We start from the raw sequence: 17,168 nt of genomic DNA on the forward strand, positions 1-17,168 counted from the left end.
GCGTTGTAATATTCTCTGATGGTGTAGATAAAGCGCCGTATATGTGCAGTCCATTTTGCCATTTACCATATAAACAGCCCTGTTTTGACCAAGATAAATCATTTCAAAACATTTTACACCGTTTGCCTGGAGGCCCCCGTAGCTCAGTGGTTAGAGCAGTGGTTTGGTAAATCAAGGGTTGTGGGTTTGTATCCCACTGGGGGTCTCCACTCCCTGAGAAGGGTTGCGTCAGACGTAAAAGTTGTGCCAAACATGTATGTGCATGAACGCTGTGGCGACCCCAAAAGGGACAAGCCGAAAGACACTTACTTACTTTACACCGTTTGCCTGACCCAGAATTTCTACAGCCCAACTCATTTCCACATTTTCCAAGCAGATTCATTTTTTGATCTTTTTGAGAGGGGAGGTGAAAATAAACAACTGAAATCTACTTCTATGTGATTGTCTTGGTTTTGACATTGAACTTGGCTGGCTCACTATTGCAAAAAGAGACGTTCTGTTCTAACTGACTAACTTAGCTGGTTAAATAAAGCTTAAATGAAATAAATAACATTTTATTTGGTTGCACAGGGCTGCTCTCCATTTTTTTCCCATCACCATCAGGTTAGAAGTGAGCTGTAATATTCAAGTTTAGCCAGTGACAAAGGTCAGCTGTTAAATGTTAAAGCTTTTGCTTTTGGTTGCCTGTAATGTAAACAAGGGTTGCGTGGGTGTCACGACACACTTTGATTGGCCTGCAAAGTCCAAAAGAAGACTTTATAATTTACCCATTTGCCCTTTTGTTGTGGCACCCAATCCCCTGTTATTTGGTTAAAAAAAAAAAAAAACCAACACCAACTTTGTAATACCTTGGTGCTGAGAAACATTTTACAGTGATTTGAGCAGCTTCTTTTAAACATGTGGTTTTTAAACTTTTTTGGGCGTGTCGCCCTTTTCTTGAGATGGATTTTTTTCATGTCCCCCTGCCGCTTGAAATTTTCTCTGGCGGGGATAGCTGAGATAGCGCTGAAAATTGGAAGCCCCCCCCCCATCATGACGACCCCCACGGGGGGACACCTCTCGGTTTGAAAACCGCTGATTTAAACAAAAGTAATGCTTTTCCATTATCTTGTGCCACATATGGACGGTTATTAACCTTTTGTGGCCATCAGTTCCTCTCAGAACTTTTACTTAACTCTGGGGGGTCCCCGCCCTGTCAGAGTAGCCGGTGTTCACTGTATTTGTAGTAAATAATCATGACGGGACCATTTAGGGTAAGGTTGATCATTTCCAAATATCTCCCGCCATATTAGCCACAACATGCTTTCCCTCTTGTCTGCTATATCTTCCCCACTTGCTCGTAACGAGAAAAGATCACCCCCATGTTAAAATAATAGACCATCAACTCTCAAAACTGCACATTTGAGAGCGCTTAATGACACTTATTAGTTCAGACATTGGTTGCACTTAAACAGTAAGAGAGCACATTTATTTCTGAGCAAAACGATGCCAGCAGCCTCTGGCAGCATTTGCAACACATACGTTTGGGGTGGGGTGTGGGGAGGGGTTGGGGATGGGGGGGGGGGTGTTGCCTTTAGCAAGTGCTAATTAGCATCAGAGAGCAGCCAGTCCCGGCCTTTTAACAAGCACAGAGGATGAAATTACTTATGTATCGGATGAATATTTGTATTTGTTTGCTCCTCTTTAACACCATTCAAAGCATGCAGCAACATTGCAGCTGCAAAGATAAGCACGCGTTGGTACTGATGACAGATAACTGGGTGTTTATTTTTGTCCACCATAATGAGCTTGTAATTACTAGCAATTCAAACCATGCTTCACCATTCATGCCTGTTACTAAAATAATAGAAGCCATTCTACTTTTCTACCAGAATGTGTTTCTTTTCCATTATTCAAAACATGGAGCAATTTACACACCTTGTATCATTGCTTACAGGAGTGGTTACCTACTGAAATAATAATTCTTTCCATCCAGTTTCCATATCGCTGATCCTCACTCGGGTCACGTGTGTGCCAGCGGCCGACTCTGCGCGAGAGACAGGGGACACCCTGAACTGGTCGCCAGCCAATCCTAGGGCACATAGAGACCATCATTCAGACTCACACCCATGGGTAGTTTAAAGTCTTGAATCAAGCTACCGTGCATGTTTGCGGAATGTGGGAGGAAACCACAGATCCCGAACAATACTGGGAGTACTGCAAACTCGCCACAGGCAAGGCGGGATTTGAACCTGGTTCCTCAGAACTGTGAGGCAGATGTGCCAAGCGTGGCCACAGTGTTGCCCGATACTTGTCATAATACAATTGAACATTGCAATGGCAATGGGAAAAATGCGAACCCCTGCGATAAGAGGCAGGACAAGCACTCTGCGATAAAGTGAGAGACAATTTAAAAACACTTGCATGCAGGGAGACAGTCTGGCGGCTGACGAGAAGTGGGAAACAATTTTTCTCAAGTATTTTTCTCTTTGAATGGCAGGGAACTCTCCCCACCTTAACCAGGACAAAACTCAACCTTTAGTTATTGGACCTTAGGGCCAAAGAGAGAAACCTTTAACTTAATCAGAATCTCTCTTTAAATCCCTTTTCACAAAGGTAAAACGTGGATGTTATTTTAAACTCTGAGCCGTCATTAATTATATATCAAAGATTATTTCATAGACTCTAAATTGCCCAAAAGTGTGAATGTTGTCATGATCCTGCCGCTCCAGCACGAGCTGTGCGGGTGTCCGTGCAGGTGCGCTGATTGGATGGTGCACACCTGCGCCTCATGCAGCCTGATTTTGCTGTGGATTTATATGACCGCGATGACAACTGGCCGGGGCCAGTTCGTTGATCTTCATGTCCCGTTCGTGTGCTCCGGTATCCCAGATCGAACCTGTGTATACCGACCTTCGCATGTTCTCCGACCAATCTTGTAAACCTGACTCCTTTGATACTTCTGCCTGCGTTGATTGTTCCCCTGTGTACCGACTCCTGCCTGTCCGCTCATCTGCTCTCTTCGCCCGACGTCCCAACTACCGCTGCTGCACCGGACTGCCTGCTTGATCCCCTACCTCTGCATATAATAAACGTGTCTCCTTGAACTACCTTGCATCTTCCGAGTCCTGCATTTGGGTCCTACTCTCGTTCTGATGGGAACGTGACAGAACGAACTGGCCAACACAGGACCCAGCAGGAAAGACCCGGCGTCGCCGGGACCGAAGCAAGGTAGACCGTCTGCCGGAGGACCAAGCCTGTCCGATCCGGGTAGGCTCCCTGATGTCCTCCGCTTCCGTGTCTTACGCTCCGCCAGCGAGGTATGAACACGTCCCGAACACGACCCGTCCGGCTCCTCATATTCTTCTGGACTCTGACTTTTCGGAGTATGAGGAGGACCGTGATTTGTATGACCGGCTGCCGGAATATGACTCTGATTATTCTGATTATGAATCTGCTCGTCCGATCTTTCATCCCAGTTTGTTTCACCTCCCCGCATTTCCAGCACCCGAGCGTCTTCGCCCGCTAGGTTTAAGTACACCAATCCGTATGAGGGAACCCGCTTGGCCATCTACCCGGGACCTCCGCGTGGAGGCCAGAGGAGACGCCCCGGCCGGGCGCTCCCCGATGCCTCCCGCTGCGCGGCAACTAAGACATCGTCCTCCCACTCCTTGCCGGCAACGGCGAAACCGGCAGACCCGCAGCTGGTGGCGAAGCTTCCAGCCCAGAGGGAGGAGGAGTCTCCAAATCACGAGGCGTTCCGCCGCGAAATGCGGGCGGAGATAGAGCGGCAGAGCGCGGAATTGGCGGCTCTCACGCCCCAGGTCCGGCAAGGATTGGCGAACCAGCCGAGCTACGCTGACGTCGCAACGGCGACGGACTTGCTGCTGACGCAGGTTCACGTGGCAGTTGGAACTGACCCGCTCCCGAGACACGCCCACGTGTCAGTTTCGACTGACTCTCTGCTGACTCTCGTTCATGTTGCCCTGGAAACGGATTCACCACCGCGCCACACCCACGTTGCTGTTTCAATGGATGCACTGCAAGCTCACGTGGCAGTGGGGACCGACCCGATGCCGCCTCACGTTGCTGTCCAGGAGGTGGCGACGTCTCCACAGCTGCTTCTCGTCCGTGCTCTGGATTACCAGTGGAGACCGGCCCGCGGACGCTCCAGACTCCTGCTTCGTCGGCGACCGGCGCGGTCGCCCCCGTTCCTGCTCTGTCGGCGACCGGCGCGGTCGCCCCCGTTCCTGCTCTGTCGGCGACCGGCCCGCGGTCGCTCCCCGTTCCCGCTCTGTCGGCGACGGGCACACCCATACGTTTACCGTCCAGGTGGTGGCGACGGTAACACTGACGCTGCCTTCTCACATTCCTGTCCAGGAGGTGGCGACGGTTCCCCAGCAGCCTCACGTTCCCGCCCAGGAGGAGGTGGAGTTGGTGATGCTGCCTACGCCTTCTCATGTTCCTGTCCAGGAGGAGGTGGTACTGTCGCCGCCTTCTCACGTTGCTGTCCAGGAGGAGGCGATGGTGTCGCCGCCTTCTCACGTTGCTGTCCAGGAGGAGGCGATGGTGTCGCCGCCTTCTCACGTTGCTGTCCAGGAGGAGGCGATGGTGTCGCCGCCTTCTCACGTTGCTGTCCAGGAGGAGGCGATGGTGTCGCCGCCTTCTCACGTTGCTGTCCAGGAGGAGGCGATGGTGTCGCCGCCTTCTCACGTTGCTGTCCAGGAGGAGGCGATGGTGTCGCCGCCTTCTCACGTTGCTGTCCAGGAGGAGGCGATGGTGTCGCCGCCTTCTCACGTTGCTGTCCAGGAGGAGGCGATGGTGTCGCCGCCTTTTCACGTTGCTGTCCAGGAGGAGCTGGGGAGTTCTGTGGAGCCACCCTGGAGCTGGAGAGACTTCGGGATGGCGGCCATGGCGCTGGTCCTTCTCTCCATCATCCTATTCGCTCCAGATGGCTCCCAGCCGCTTCATGACCTAGCCTTGTTGGTGACCAATCCACGGCTCCCTACTGACCAAGCCTTGGTGGCGACCAATCCCTGGTCGTCTTGCAACCACGGCATGGGAGGTTCTCGTCCGGAGCAGTGGCCTGCCTTGTTCTGGTTCCTGCTTCGCTGTTTGGTTCCTCACAGATGTCGTCCGCCCTTATCGCACCTTGGGGACCCTGGTGCTTGGCGTCCGGGTCGTCCTCCTGACCTGTCCACCCGGACGCCTTGTGTTTGGTGGCCTGGATGGCCACCAGACTGGGGTTCGGGGGGGGGGGGGGGGCGTGCCCTCCTCCGGACACCCATGTTATTTTAAACTCTGAGCCGTCATTAATTATATATCAAAGATTATTTCATAGACTCTAAATTGCCCAAAAGTGTGAATGTTGTCATGATCCTGCCGCTCCAGCACGAGCTGTGCGGGTGTCCGTGCAGGTGCGCTGATTGGAAGGTGCACACCTGCGCCTCATGCAGCCTGATTATGCTGTGGATTTATATGACCGCGATGACAATTGGCCGGAGCCAGTTCGTTGATCTTCATGTCCCGTTCGTGTGCCCCGGTATCCCTGATCGAACCTGTGTGTACCGACCTTCGCATGTTCTCCGACCAACCTTGTAAGCCTGACTCCTTTGATACTTCTGCCTGCATTGATTGTTCCCCTGTGTACCGACTCCTGCCTGTCCGCTCATCTGCTCTCTTCGCCCGACGTCCCAACTACCGCTGCTGCACCGGACTGCCTGCTTGATCCCCTACCTCTGCATATAATAAACGTGTCTCCTTGAACTACCTTGCATCTTCCGAGTCCTACTCTCGTTCCGATGGGACGTGACAAATGTGAATGCGAATGGATGTTTGTTTCTATGTGCCCTGCAATTGGCTGGCAACTAGCAGAGGGTGTACCCCGCCTCCTGCCCAAAAATAGCTGAGGTAAGCTCCAGAAAGCCAGAAAACCATGTGAGGATAAGCAGCTCAGATAATGGATGGATGGAAATGTTTTCATCAGCTATAGAACATCATGAGTGTTCTTTATTCTCTCTCAGGCCAACTCTTTTCGGAGCATTAATGGCATTTCAATTCATTTCAATGGGAAATGATGATTTGAGATACAAGCATGTTCCCGTAATCCAACTCAATTTTATTTATAGTATTGCACTTTAACAGCCGCTTGCGTCATCATGGAATTTCTGTGTGTGATTCATCCAGCCATCCAATTTCTGTCACGCTTTCACCTCACTAGGGTCACGGGTGTGCTGGAGCCTATCCCAGCTATCCCAAGACGAGAGGCAGGGTGCACGCTGAACTGGTCGCCAGCCGCACCTGGGCACATACATATAAACAAGCATACTGGGTGATTCATTGCCTCCCTAAAGAGACCTGCAGGCTGATACTCGAACCTGTTAGCTCAGCTTCCGAATGATTGTCACAGAAGTCTTACAATTTTGGCCTGAAAATACACAACGGCACACCCATGCACACGGCCACAGATCGTGAGGCAATAGAGATGTGATGTTTCCATAGAGACGGGCACATGTTTTTTTCTTCCTCAGTGAGGGTGACACTCATCCTCTTGTCATCTGTCCCCGGCGAGGTTGCGCGTTGTAGGTGCAATGGCTTTATTGCGCCATGTTGTGAGTCGCTGACAGCCTGCCGCCTGCAGCGAGCACATGTGGACTTGGACAAGAGTGGAGCAAACCCCCGTAGATAAGTCACATTTTAAAATGATGTTATCAATTGAAGTTGAACATTATTTCAATTAGTGGGCCTTCAGAATTGGAACCAAATCCAAGCCAGGAGGTTTTTTTTTTATCTTTTCCGATTTTGAAAACATTTCGAAACGGGATATGCAGTGTTGGTGTACTATAGTACTTCACTTGAAAAGTGTACAGGTTATGTTTTAGGTAACATTTTAGTTTACTGATTTGTCATGTAAGTTAAAAACTGACATTTTTGTCATTCCATTTGAATTTATTCTGTTTGAAGAACTCTGGTCAACTGTTTACATGATGTGAAGAGGTCATGACTGATTGATAGACTGCCTGAATACTCACTCAATCACTCAGATTTTGACTTTAATTTTGACATGAAAATCATCTATCCATCCATCAATTTCCTTAGCCTCACAAGGGTCAGGGGGATGCTGGAGCCTATCCTAGCTGTCAACGGGCAGGAGGCAGGGTACACCCTATACTGGTTGACAGGCAATCGCAGGGCACATAGAGACAGACAACAGTCGCACTCACAATCACACCTTGGGGCAATTTAGAGTCTCCTATTATTGTCACATGTTTTTGGGATGCGGGAGGAAACCGGAGTGCCTGGGGAAAACCCACGCAGGCATTGGGCGAACATGCAAACTCCACACAGGCCGGTCCGGGATTGAACCTGGGACCTCAGAACTGTGTGGCCAATGCTTTCCAGCTGCTCCACCGTGTTGTCACATGAAAATCAGTCACACTTCAAAATAAAAACATATTTGTATCTGCCAAAGTATCCAGAGAAAGCCCAACTGTTAAAAGATTTGTTCCTGAAGAAGTCCACCAGCCAAAAGCCAGTCAAATCAGTGCCCGCCATTTGTCTCAACAGCATATGAGTCTAATTAAAACTTGCGGTGTTTGTATCCCACTCCAATTTAACCACAGGCACAGGAATATAAAAAATCTGACCTGGACACGTCTTCTAGAGATGTTGAATTGCAAAAAAAAAAAAAAAAAAGAATAAAACAAACAATCTAACGCATTTCAGTACTCACTGGAAAATGTTCTGAATGCAGACAGTGACTGCATTCTCTGTACAAGTCATTCAAATGTAGCATTGCGACTTGGCTCATTGGCACAGAATTAAGATTACCATAATTAATCTCAATGACAAACTTAAGAGCTCTACCAGATGTTATTTTGCAAATATAAAAACAAGTCTAAGGAGAGCAATAGAAAAGCAAAACTCTTTCTACTTTTACAATCAGGAAAATGATCAGCCGGCACCTCACCTCTTGCTAGTAGCTCAGGTGGAGAATCCCCGGTAAGGTGAGCCCAGCCAATTAAATGTCATATAGACGAGTTGTGGCGCTTCCTTGTTGTAAAACACTTCCCAGGGGGCCTCATGTCCGCCTTAGTTGCGATTCCATGTTGGTCATCTTTGACACATCGATTGTTGTTCCGGCGCTTTTGTTCTCTGTATCGGACCACTCTGTTAAATCCTTTGCGGCTGATAGGTCAAGGAGAAAGGAGGATCTGCTTTCATTTTGTGCCGGAACAATTCTACAGTGGCACAGTGGAGTTTTTGAACCGTAACTGTGATTCTTTGTATTCTCCTGGATTTTTATTAAAAAATTCAGTCAAACAGAACAAAGTTTTAAAGGAGCGTGAGAGGAAAAAAAACACAAAAGGGAGTCACAGTGAATACACAACTAAATAAAAGGAAAAGAAGCCAAGACACTAGCTATAAGGAAAATTAGGAAAGTAAATTATTTCAAGCCAAGTACTGTACAATGAAACATTGGATTTGAGTTTTGTATGGGTCAATAGTGCAACACCCTGTGAGCAAAAGACAGGACAGCATAGGACAGGAGTGTAGAGCACAAGGACAGGAGGGGAAGGTGCAGGACAGAGGTAATGGACCCGGCTGTATAAGTGAAGTGGGGTTATGTAAATTCTAAACATCTATAGGAGCTGTGTGCAATGTGAGGAGATACGACAGAAGTTTGCATCGTTATGAGTTGTGTATCGCAATGAGTGAATGGCAACCCACACAAAGTATACAAGTCCCAGAAGTGCAGATACATGCAAGCGAATTGACATGCACAGTAACCTTCACAAGTGACCTGTATTGCTGTACCTGCACCGCAGGGGCTGATGATCACATCCCACCCGCGGGAGACGTGGGGTCAGACCATACAAGAGCAATCTGGTGGACAAGCCACCCACACCGAGGGACCCAGAGGAGGGCAGAGGGGCAGAGGGGCCCGACCCCACCCCCTCTCACTGCCCCACCTCCAACCTACTGGGCTCACCAATGTAGCCAGCCCTCCGCCAAGCCAGACATTGAGTCCCCTGTTTGATAGATAGGAAGGCGAATAGAAATCCCCAACAGGAAAATCATACTGAGGGCTTTCCAGAGAAGAGCCACAGGGCAAGCAGTCATTCAGCCAGAGGGGCCCAGCCCCAGCAGCACCGCCATGACCCTAAACAATATTTACTGTTCCAATGAAAAAACAATTTAGCCCGGAACTTGGCAGTCTTGACGCAATTTGGCCCTCAAGTGAGAACTAATTGGGGGACCCTGCCCAACCCCATGCATGAGTGGTCCCTGAGTGGTGCTCTTCACTCATATCGGGAGTGGCTGTGGGGGGGAGGGGGCCGCCGGGCCCCGCAGCCAAATCCCACCCCCAGAGATTACTGCATGTAGTGCGCTGAAAAAAAGGAATTGATATGTGTGGTGCGTGAAGAGACTGGCCAGGCCCATCCAGCGGGGACACCACAGGGAGAGAATGCAATATACAATACGCGATAAGACTTCTAGACACTTTTCAAGTTGCATGACTTTTGTCTTTGTCACAGAGTTAGTGCATGTGACACTTAAGGGTTGCAGGTACAAGGCACAAATGACCGCAGGAGTTACATTTTCAAAGCTGAAACAGAACCAGTATATATAATGTATTAAATTTGCCTTGCCAGGTCGTGTGGTTCCATTGGAGATACGTTCAAGAAAAAAAAAAAGAGCGAAAAAAGGAGTACATGAGTGATGCCTTCAAATACTTGTCGGAAGATATAGGAATTCTTTCCATAATTTGTTTTTTTCTTTGAAAGAGTTCTAACTATTACGTAGTTTCAGTTTAATTCAGTGCATATTTTGAAAGCAGCTACATTGGTTTGTCAAATCTAGTTTAGTCCCAATCAGCCCTTGGGAGGGGTTGATTTTAAATCAGGCAAAGCACTTTGAAATGCATTTTATCGATTAAAAGTGTTACATAAATACATTTTTGATTGGCTGAACGAACTGACTGACAGCCAGCGAGCACACAAGCAACCAACAGATTAACTTTACAAAAGACGTTTTCTGTCTATTCTTTATTTATCTATATATATATTTTTTTTAAATCTAACCCTCTGATCGTCTTGAGCTTTTGTGCCAATTTGCCATATGGCCAGTAAAATATGGCTAAGTCAACAACAGTAATATTATATTATATTAATAACAAAAGAAGAACGGAAATGGAAACATATTGCTGCCACACCCCAAGAAAAGGTTCACTAGCACGTTATAATCTTATCATGTTATAACATGAAATTATTCATGTATTAATTTCATGTACAACATGAAGTTATTCATGTTATAATGTATAATTTAGAACATTATAACATAAACATACTTATCACATTATGACATGATAGTGAAAATTTTTATTTTTTTTTTGGTGTGGCAGCAAAACACTTACGTAAAAGAGCAACTTTATTTTCCTCCAAATAGGCCTTCTTATAACAATGTGAGAAGTTTAGCCGTCTTAAACCTTCTCAGGTGGATCCTTTAATGAGATTTTGTCGACAGCACCAGAAACACGAAGGTTACATCCCCATGACGACGAGCCTGCAAGTATGTGGCACTGATTAAAGCGAGCGAGGGTTCAGACTGCACCAAAGCGTCCTAATGAGCTGTGCGCTCGACTTGTTTGGGCTGCTTTTATTTACGGACCCACGGTGGCGCGCAGAGGTCTGGCGTCGCCCAAGGCCAATCACGCAAAGATTCAAATGGAAGGCTGAGGACAGTTCACACCTGGATATTGCTGGTTTGGCATTTGAGAACTCAGTTATTGGGTGAATTTCTTATCCCGAAATGATACCTCCGCTTGTCACAAAACACTCTTTCACTGCTTTTTGCACTTTTCTCCTCAGCTGGAAAAAAATCATTTTCGATCCTTGTTAAAGCCAGGCTGGTCCGTCACTCTTGTGAGACACTGACAACTTGCAATATATTTTTATTTCTTGAAAATGACTTTTCATAGCTTGACTGAAAAAGAAGAAAAAAGGATCTGCAACTGGGCTTTCAGTCCATGGGTGGAACTAAATTCAGTGCTGTACTTTGGGCCGTGTGCTATTTCCTCAAAAGAACAAACAATACTTATAACAACACAATATTTCCGTATCTATATTACACCAGGTGTATATCTAGCAAAGATGGGGGGGACTTAAATTGCCCTGACTTTAGAACTAGTAGCCAAGAGATTCAAACTTGACTTGATTTGAACTAGATGACGTGACACATCTTGTATAGTGCTGGAAATCTGAATTTTAATTCTTATTATGATTTTGACATGTTTTGGCTGGGTCGCTCACACCAAGCAATTGTTGCGGACTGGCATGTTTGAAATACTCGCCTGCATGAACAAGGATGGCAGGAGCTCAAAAAAGAATTCAGTTCTGATTCAAGGATGATGTTTATGGTGAAGTCTGCAAAAAGATAGTAGCAACTTGCATGGCTTCCAAGAGGTGCATTAAACACACAACAACAAGGACGGTGTACTTCATCCTTGTGTGTCGTGTTTTAGTTTTCCAGTTCATTTGCCAGAATAAGCATCAGCTTTATTGGCCAAGTGTGTAAAAACACAGGAGGAGTTTTTCTCTGGAACTCGTTGCTGCCCTGGTACAACGTTCAGAACAAAGAACAAAAGCGATTTTTGTGTTTATAGAAACTTTTCCGGAGAAGAATCCTGCAAGGTGTAAAATCTTTTTCATTTAGAACAGGTAAGAGATAAGAGTGTGTCAACGTCCCACAATGTTTTAAGCTTGTACCGATTGCCTTTATCTCTTTGCGATTCTTGTTGTAGACCAGCTTCTTGCTGATGGATTTGCTTCGTTACTGTGTCCCAGCGTTCCTGTGCCACCACAGCCAAGTCTAGTCTAGTCTTGTTTCTGCCTTGTAGTTTTTCCGGCCTCATTTTCATGACTTTGGATCTTCCCTTCTTCCACATGTTTTTGTACCTTTGCCCTTGTTGGACTGCTTACATGTGTATGACCTCTGCCTGGAATAAACCCACCCTCGAAAATCACGTCACTGCCTCGGAGTCCTGCATTTGGGTTCTACCCCATAATTTAAGATTTGCGAGCTGATCAAACATGACATTTCATAGACTGGTTTTGAATGAAAAAACTAATATTGATGTGAATGTCAACGTTTTAGCACAGCTAAGTAATGTAACTAGATGTGGGAGAGTTTATGATAATTGTCAGAACCTTTTGTTTCGTTTCGTTTCGTAGGCATGTAAACCAAAAGATATAGCCAAAAAAAAAAATTTGCAGGTCATGACAAAGAGTCAATTCCAGAAGGTGCTAAGTGCGTTACAGGTCTGTGTGTATCGAATCACTTTGGATTACGAACACGGCGATTAAAAGCAATAGTTGTTGACAAAAGGGCATTCCACCATAAGTTAAAGTAAGTAATTTGCATTACAAGGCTGTCACCACAAAGTACACAAGATAGTTTGTTCAGAAATAAAGTTTAGTTTGAAATACAACTTTAAAATAATTCAGCGCAGTCCATTAATTTCATCATCATCTCTGTTGCTGTTCATTCAACTTTTATAAGGTGAGAATCCTTTTTTGTTTTAGTGTTGTGAATTATGGGGAAATAAAAGTGTGAAAAGACATTTCTGTATGTATGACTCTTGTATGACTATGAGTACGACTTGGGACTTGCTTGAGACCTACTCTCACATCTGGTATATCGTCAATATTACACAGAAATTCCATGTACTGTATAGTGTACACACCACTTCTACTATAAAACTAAGTACAGTATATAAAGTTAAATGTCCTGTTATTACTTTCAGGAAATGTCTACACGCTACTGTTAAAATGCCAGCTTTTTGCAATATTAAAAAAATTGGGACCATGATTTGTAATAACAAAAAAAAAAAAACACATGAATGCGAATAATGCATGTTGCAACTCTGCTTTTTTTGTTTTGTTTTGCCTTTGTTTCATGGGACTGTTTTTCTTATTTATTGATTTTAATTTGTTATGGTTTAGTCATACCAAGGTTGAACTATTTGGGGATGACTCCAAAACGATCAGTATATTTGGTGTAAAGACATAACTGCTCATCACCAGCAACTACAATGAAGAACAGTAGTGGGAGCAGCATTAAACATTCCGACTTCTACTAGGATGCATCTGGAGAACCTTCCCAGAACATGTGAACTTTATTTGGGGTTAATCAGAACCACTTGAATGGGAGGATTTGCGCTCTGACTGAATTGACATGATTATTTCTATTTGAATTGATAAGTTTTAATGTAGTCTTTCATGGTTCCATAACTGGGTTCCACTTCCAGTGTAACTTTACTTATCCACCAACTGCTGGCTATTGTTTTGTCACAGTTGGCTGGCATCTGTGTGAATGTTCTCATCGTGCAAATGTACTGAATCTGATTGAAAGATGTTCCTTGTAATCGTCTGTATTTTTGGGTTTCAGTTTCAGAGGGCGTACAAAGAGCATGAGGACAGTCGACTATCTCCCACCCTCTCTCTCTCACCCCTTTGTCTTCTTTCACCTGCCGTCTCATTTTGTTCATATCATGTAAATTGCTCTTTGAGTTAAAAAAATAAAGACAAGAGGCATTTCCAAGACACGACTCTCATTTAACAGGAGTTTAAATATGATTGGTTAACTCAGCTACACAACTGTAGTAGTTGCCGTTGTTCTAGAGTTAGCCGACCAATCAGAACCTTGCTTGCCTTCATCTTTGTGTGAGACCCAATGGACCTTTCCAACCTGTCAATCACTCGTACAATAATAGCCAATCAGAGAGCCACATTGTCTTAACCCCTGGCTTGACACGCCCCCGCCACCATGTTGTCCCATAAGTAATACTGGTTGTCAGTAGCGTGCGCTTGGAAAAGTTTAGGTTATGAAGAAAATGGTCCTCAGATGCACTTGGGGAACGTGCAGTTCTGATGAAAGATATCCTGCTAGTTTACAAAGGGCCCGGTTAATTCATTTTCCAAAGCCTAAAACACAGTTGAAGAAGTGTCTACGATGGATTAAGGCTTGCGGAAGACCGCATGTATTTATACGCATGCATGTAGTTGTATGCATGTACAACTAAATGTGGACAATATCGCCGAACACAAGGCTGTATGCTTTATACGTTGCAGGAGAACAACTTTCACTTTGTTAGTGTATCACTGACCTGTTGAATGAAGTGTGTAATGTTTTATGATAGAATGATTTTGAATGAATGATTTTATGATATGAGTCGTCAATGTGCAACGTCATGGAAGAGAAATGTCTATTTGCCTGTTTGTATCACATCAGATTTTTAAGACAGCACTGGGTTCCATTACAAGCCAAGTCAAATAAATAAACCCACTTACTTATAAAGACCACAATGATATTACTCGTGATGTTTACAAGTAAAAAGTACTCACCCTGGTTTACATGTGCAGTACGATTCCACTATTTTATCCTGTTGGATTTCAATATAATGTTTGTGAGGCGTTAAACTTTTTTGCATCGATCACCAACATTTCACTGTAACTCTGACATTGCGTCCTGCTCCATCCAAAATCTTAATTCCGTGTACATATCCTTGCGTGAAATAGTTGTGACCTCTCTGTAGAACTCTCTTGGACAAGTCTGACGCATTTGGCAAAAAACATACCGCAATATTATCTGGAATCCGGGATAGAGAATCGACTCAAACCTGTTCTGTTCAGTCGCCATTTTGGAAGTTTGTGGGACATGGCAATTGTAGTTAAGGGGGCGGAGCTTAAGGCGCCACTGTCATGAAATGGATAATTTTTAGTATGTTATTCATGAAAAAACGGCAGCCGGTAAGACCCATCCGTTTTTTTTCCACCACAAAACATGATTATGACATGATTATTATATGCCATGAAAATCCTCTCGAGGGATTTGTTTTTGACAAGAAGCAGGAAGTGATGTTAAGGGCATTAGCGCAGTCAAACGGACTTGTTTATTTCTATTAGTTTTGCCTGCGGGAAGGTAGCTCTTTGTTCCTTCGTGTTAGCCAAAATGCCGGCTCATTGCATTACTGGATATTGATCGAAAACTCGGGAGGATGGATTTACCCTTCATGAGTTTCCAAGTTTCCAAGAGACCTGGTTCGTCGTGAATAACGGAATGCCTTCCGCCGGCCTTGCTCGTCGCTGCGGTCGCTCATGTCTGCTGCAGAAGTGGGCGTTTATCACCGCCGGCAGAGGTGGATAGGGCGGGGAGGTGGTTTGGCCGTGATCCGCATGTCATCTAAATATGGGTCGAAACAATAGGGTAATATTTCCCCGGACACTTCACGCGGTTGTGAGATGTTTTCTTCGAAAAGAGCTTCCGTGTCTGAAGAGGCGTGTCCCACGGTATGGGCCACAGCGTATTTTCAATGGCGAATTCCGGGGTGACATCACAGACAGTAAATGCAGCCAATATGGTGACCACTTGGATGCAACTTGCGCATGGATGACGCGCTCTCCGCTCATATTTATTTTTTCGTGGAGACATTGAAGTGAATAATCTTATATGTATTTTTCATTTCAATATCTATTTTACAATGTTTATAGGGGTGACAGTAGACCTTTAAGGAACTCATTCGAGTGATTCAGTACACCCAAAAGTCCATCGTCCACACATTGTCAATCACTAGTTCAAATCCTCCCCTCGGCTGTATGGGTTTCCGGTTTGACCACACATCCCAAAGACGTGCACATACTTTCATTGAAGACTCTAAATGGCCCATAGGTGTGAATGCAGATCCGAATGGTTATTTGCTTCTATGTAGCCTGTATGCTGTGCCGACCCCTAACGGGACAAGCCGAAAGGAGAAGAAGAAGCTGTGACTGGCTTGTAACCATTTCAAGGAGTAGCCCGCCTCACCACAATAGATAACTGAGATCCAGCACACCTGCGATCTTGGTGATAAGCAGTATGGAAAATGGATGGATAATTGTAGCGTGGGGGGACATGGAAAGGTCACATTCGCACATTAAAATGGAGACACTTTCCCCTCATAATTTCAGCATCGTAAATTGTCTTTGACTTCCTGTCTTGCCTTCGCTGTATAACCTAGACAACAAGTGAAGATTACAGTTTTGGACACTGTTGTCAATCATAGCTGCTCACAGATCCATTCGTTTGCTATACGTGTACTGAGCCTCTTTGTGCCACCATTTTTTTCCCCGTCTTTTGAAGTCAACTAGCGTGTCAATCCCCGAGCAATCAGGGTGGCGTGAAAGCGTGAATGAATAATTCTACACTGCTGTTATTATTTCCTGTTCCCTTGTGCAGTCTGTCAGAGCTGAGTGGCCTTTAATGTTGTTTTTGTTTAAAAGTGACTTGAAATAAAAGAGGAGACAGATTCTTCATTTCCAAGGTCTGCGGAAATTAGTTTGCCGATGGAGTTAGCGTAGCGACCCTGAGCCGTCCGCAATGACCTAAAGGAGGCGATGGGGATGCTTGGTTGAAAAAGGAATTCCACTGTTATTCTTGGCTGAGTTTGGTTGTCATGGAAAATAAGCGCTACATGCAATGTTCTTGTTATGTATTGTAAAGTAGGAAATGCGGAGAGATTTAGAAAAAAAAAATCAAAAAGAAAAAGCTTTGCGTGCAGCGAGGTCAGCTACCGACTATCCTTCCGTGTGCGCTCACGTCCATCAAAGCTCTCGCCAGCCGGCGTTACTTTTCTGCATTCCGGTGTGCAACAGCATCTGCCACCCGGGCTGCTTTCCTGCTCACTCACTTCACTGTTGTCATCATCTGATAAGTGGAAAGTGTTGAGAAAGTTTCACATATTATTACAGTATTATTATTGTTTCAAATAGGCTTCAATAATGGCTTCAGACACACAGAGGGAATGATATAGTGTATATGTGTAAATATATACATTTATATTATATCCATCCATCCATCCATCCATCCATCCATCCATCCATCCATCCATTTTCTTCGCCACTTATCATCACGAGGGTCGCGGGGAGTGCTGGAGCCTCTCCCAGCTGTCAACGGGCAGGAGGTGGGTTACACCCTGAACTGGTTGTCAGCCAATTGCAGGGCACATGGAGACAGAAAACAGTGCCCGGAGAAAACCACACAGGCACAGGGAGAAGATGCAAACTCCACACAGGCGGGGCCGGGATTGAACCCGGTTCTCAGAACTGTGAGGCCAACACTTCACCAGCTGATCCACCGTGGCGCCTTTATAT

This window comes from Syngnathoides biaculeatus, chromosome 4, assembly GCF_019802595.1.
Source record: "Syngnathoides biaculeatus isolate LvHL_M chromosome 4, ASM1980259v1, whole genome shotgun sequence".
In the NCBI taxonomy this organism is placed as follows: Eukaryota; Metazoa; Chordata; class Actinopteri; order Syngnathiformes; family Syngnathidae; genus Syngnathoides; species Syngnathoides biaculeatus.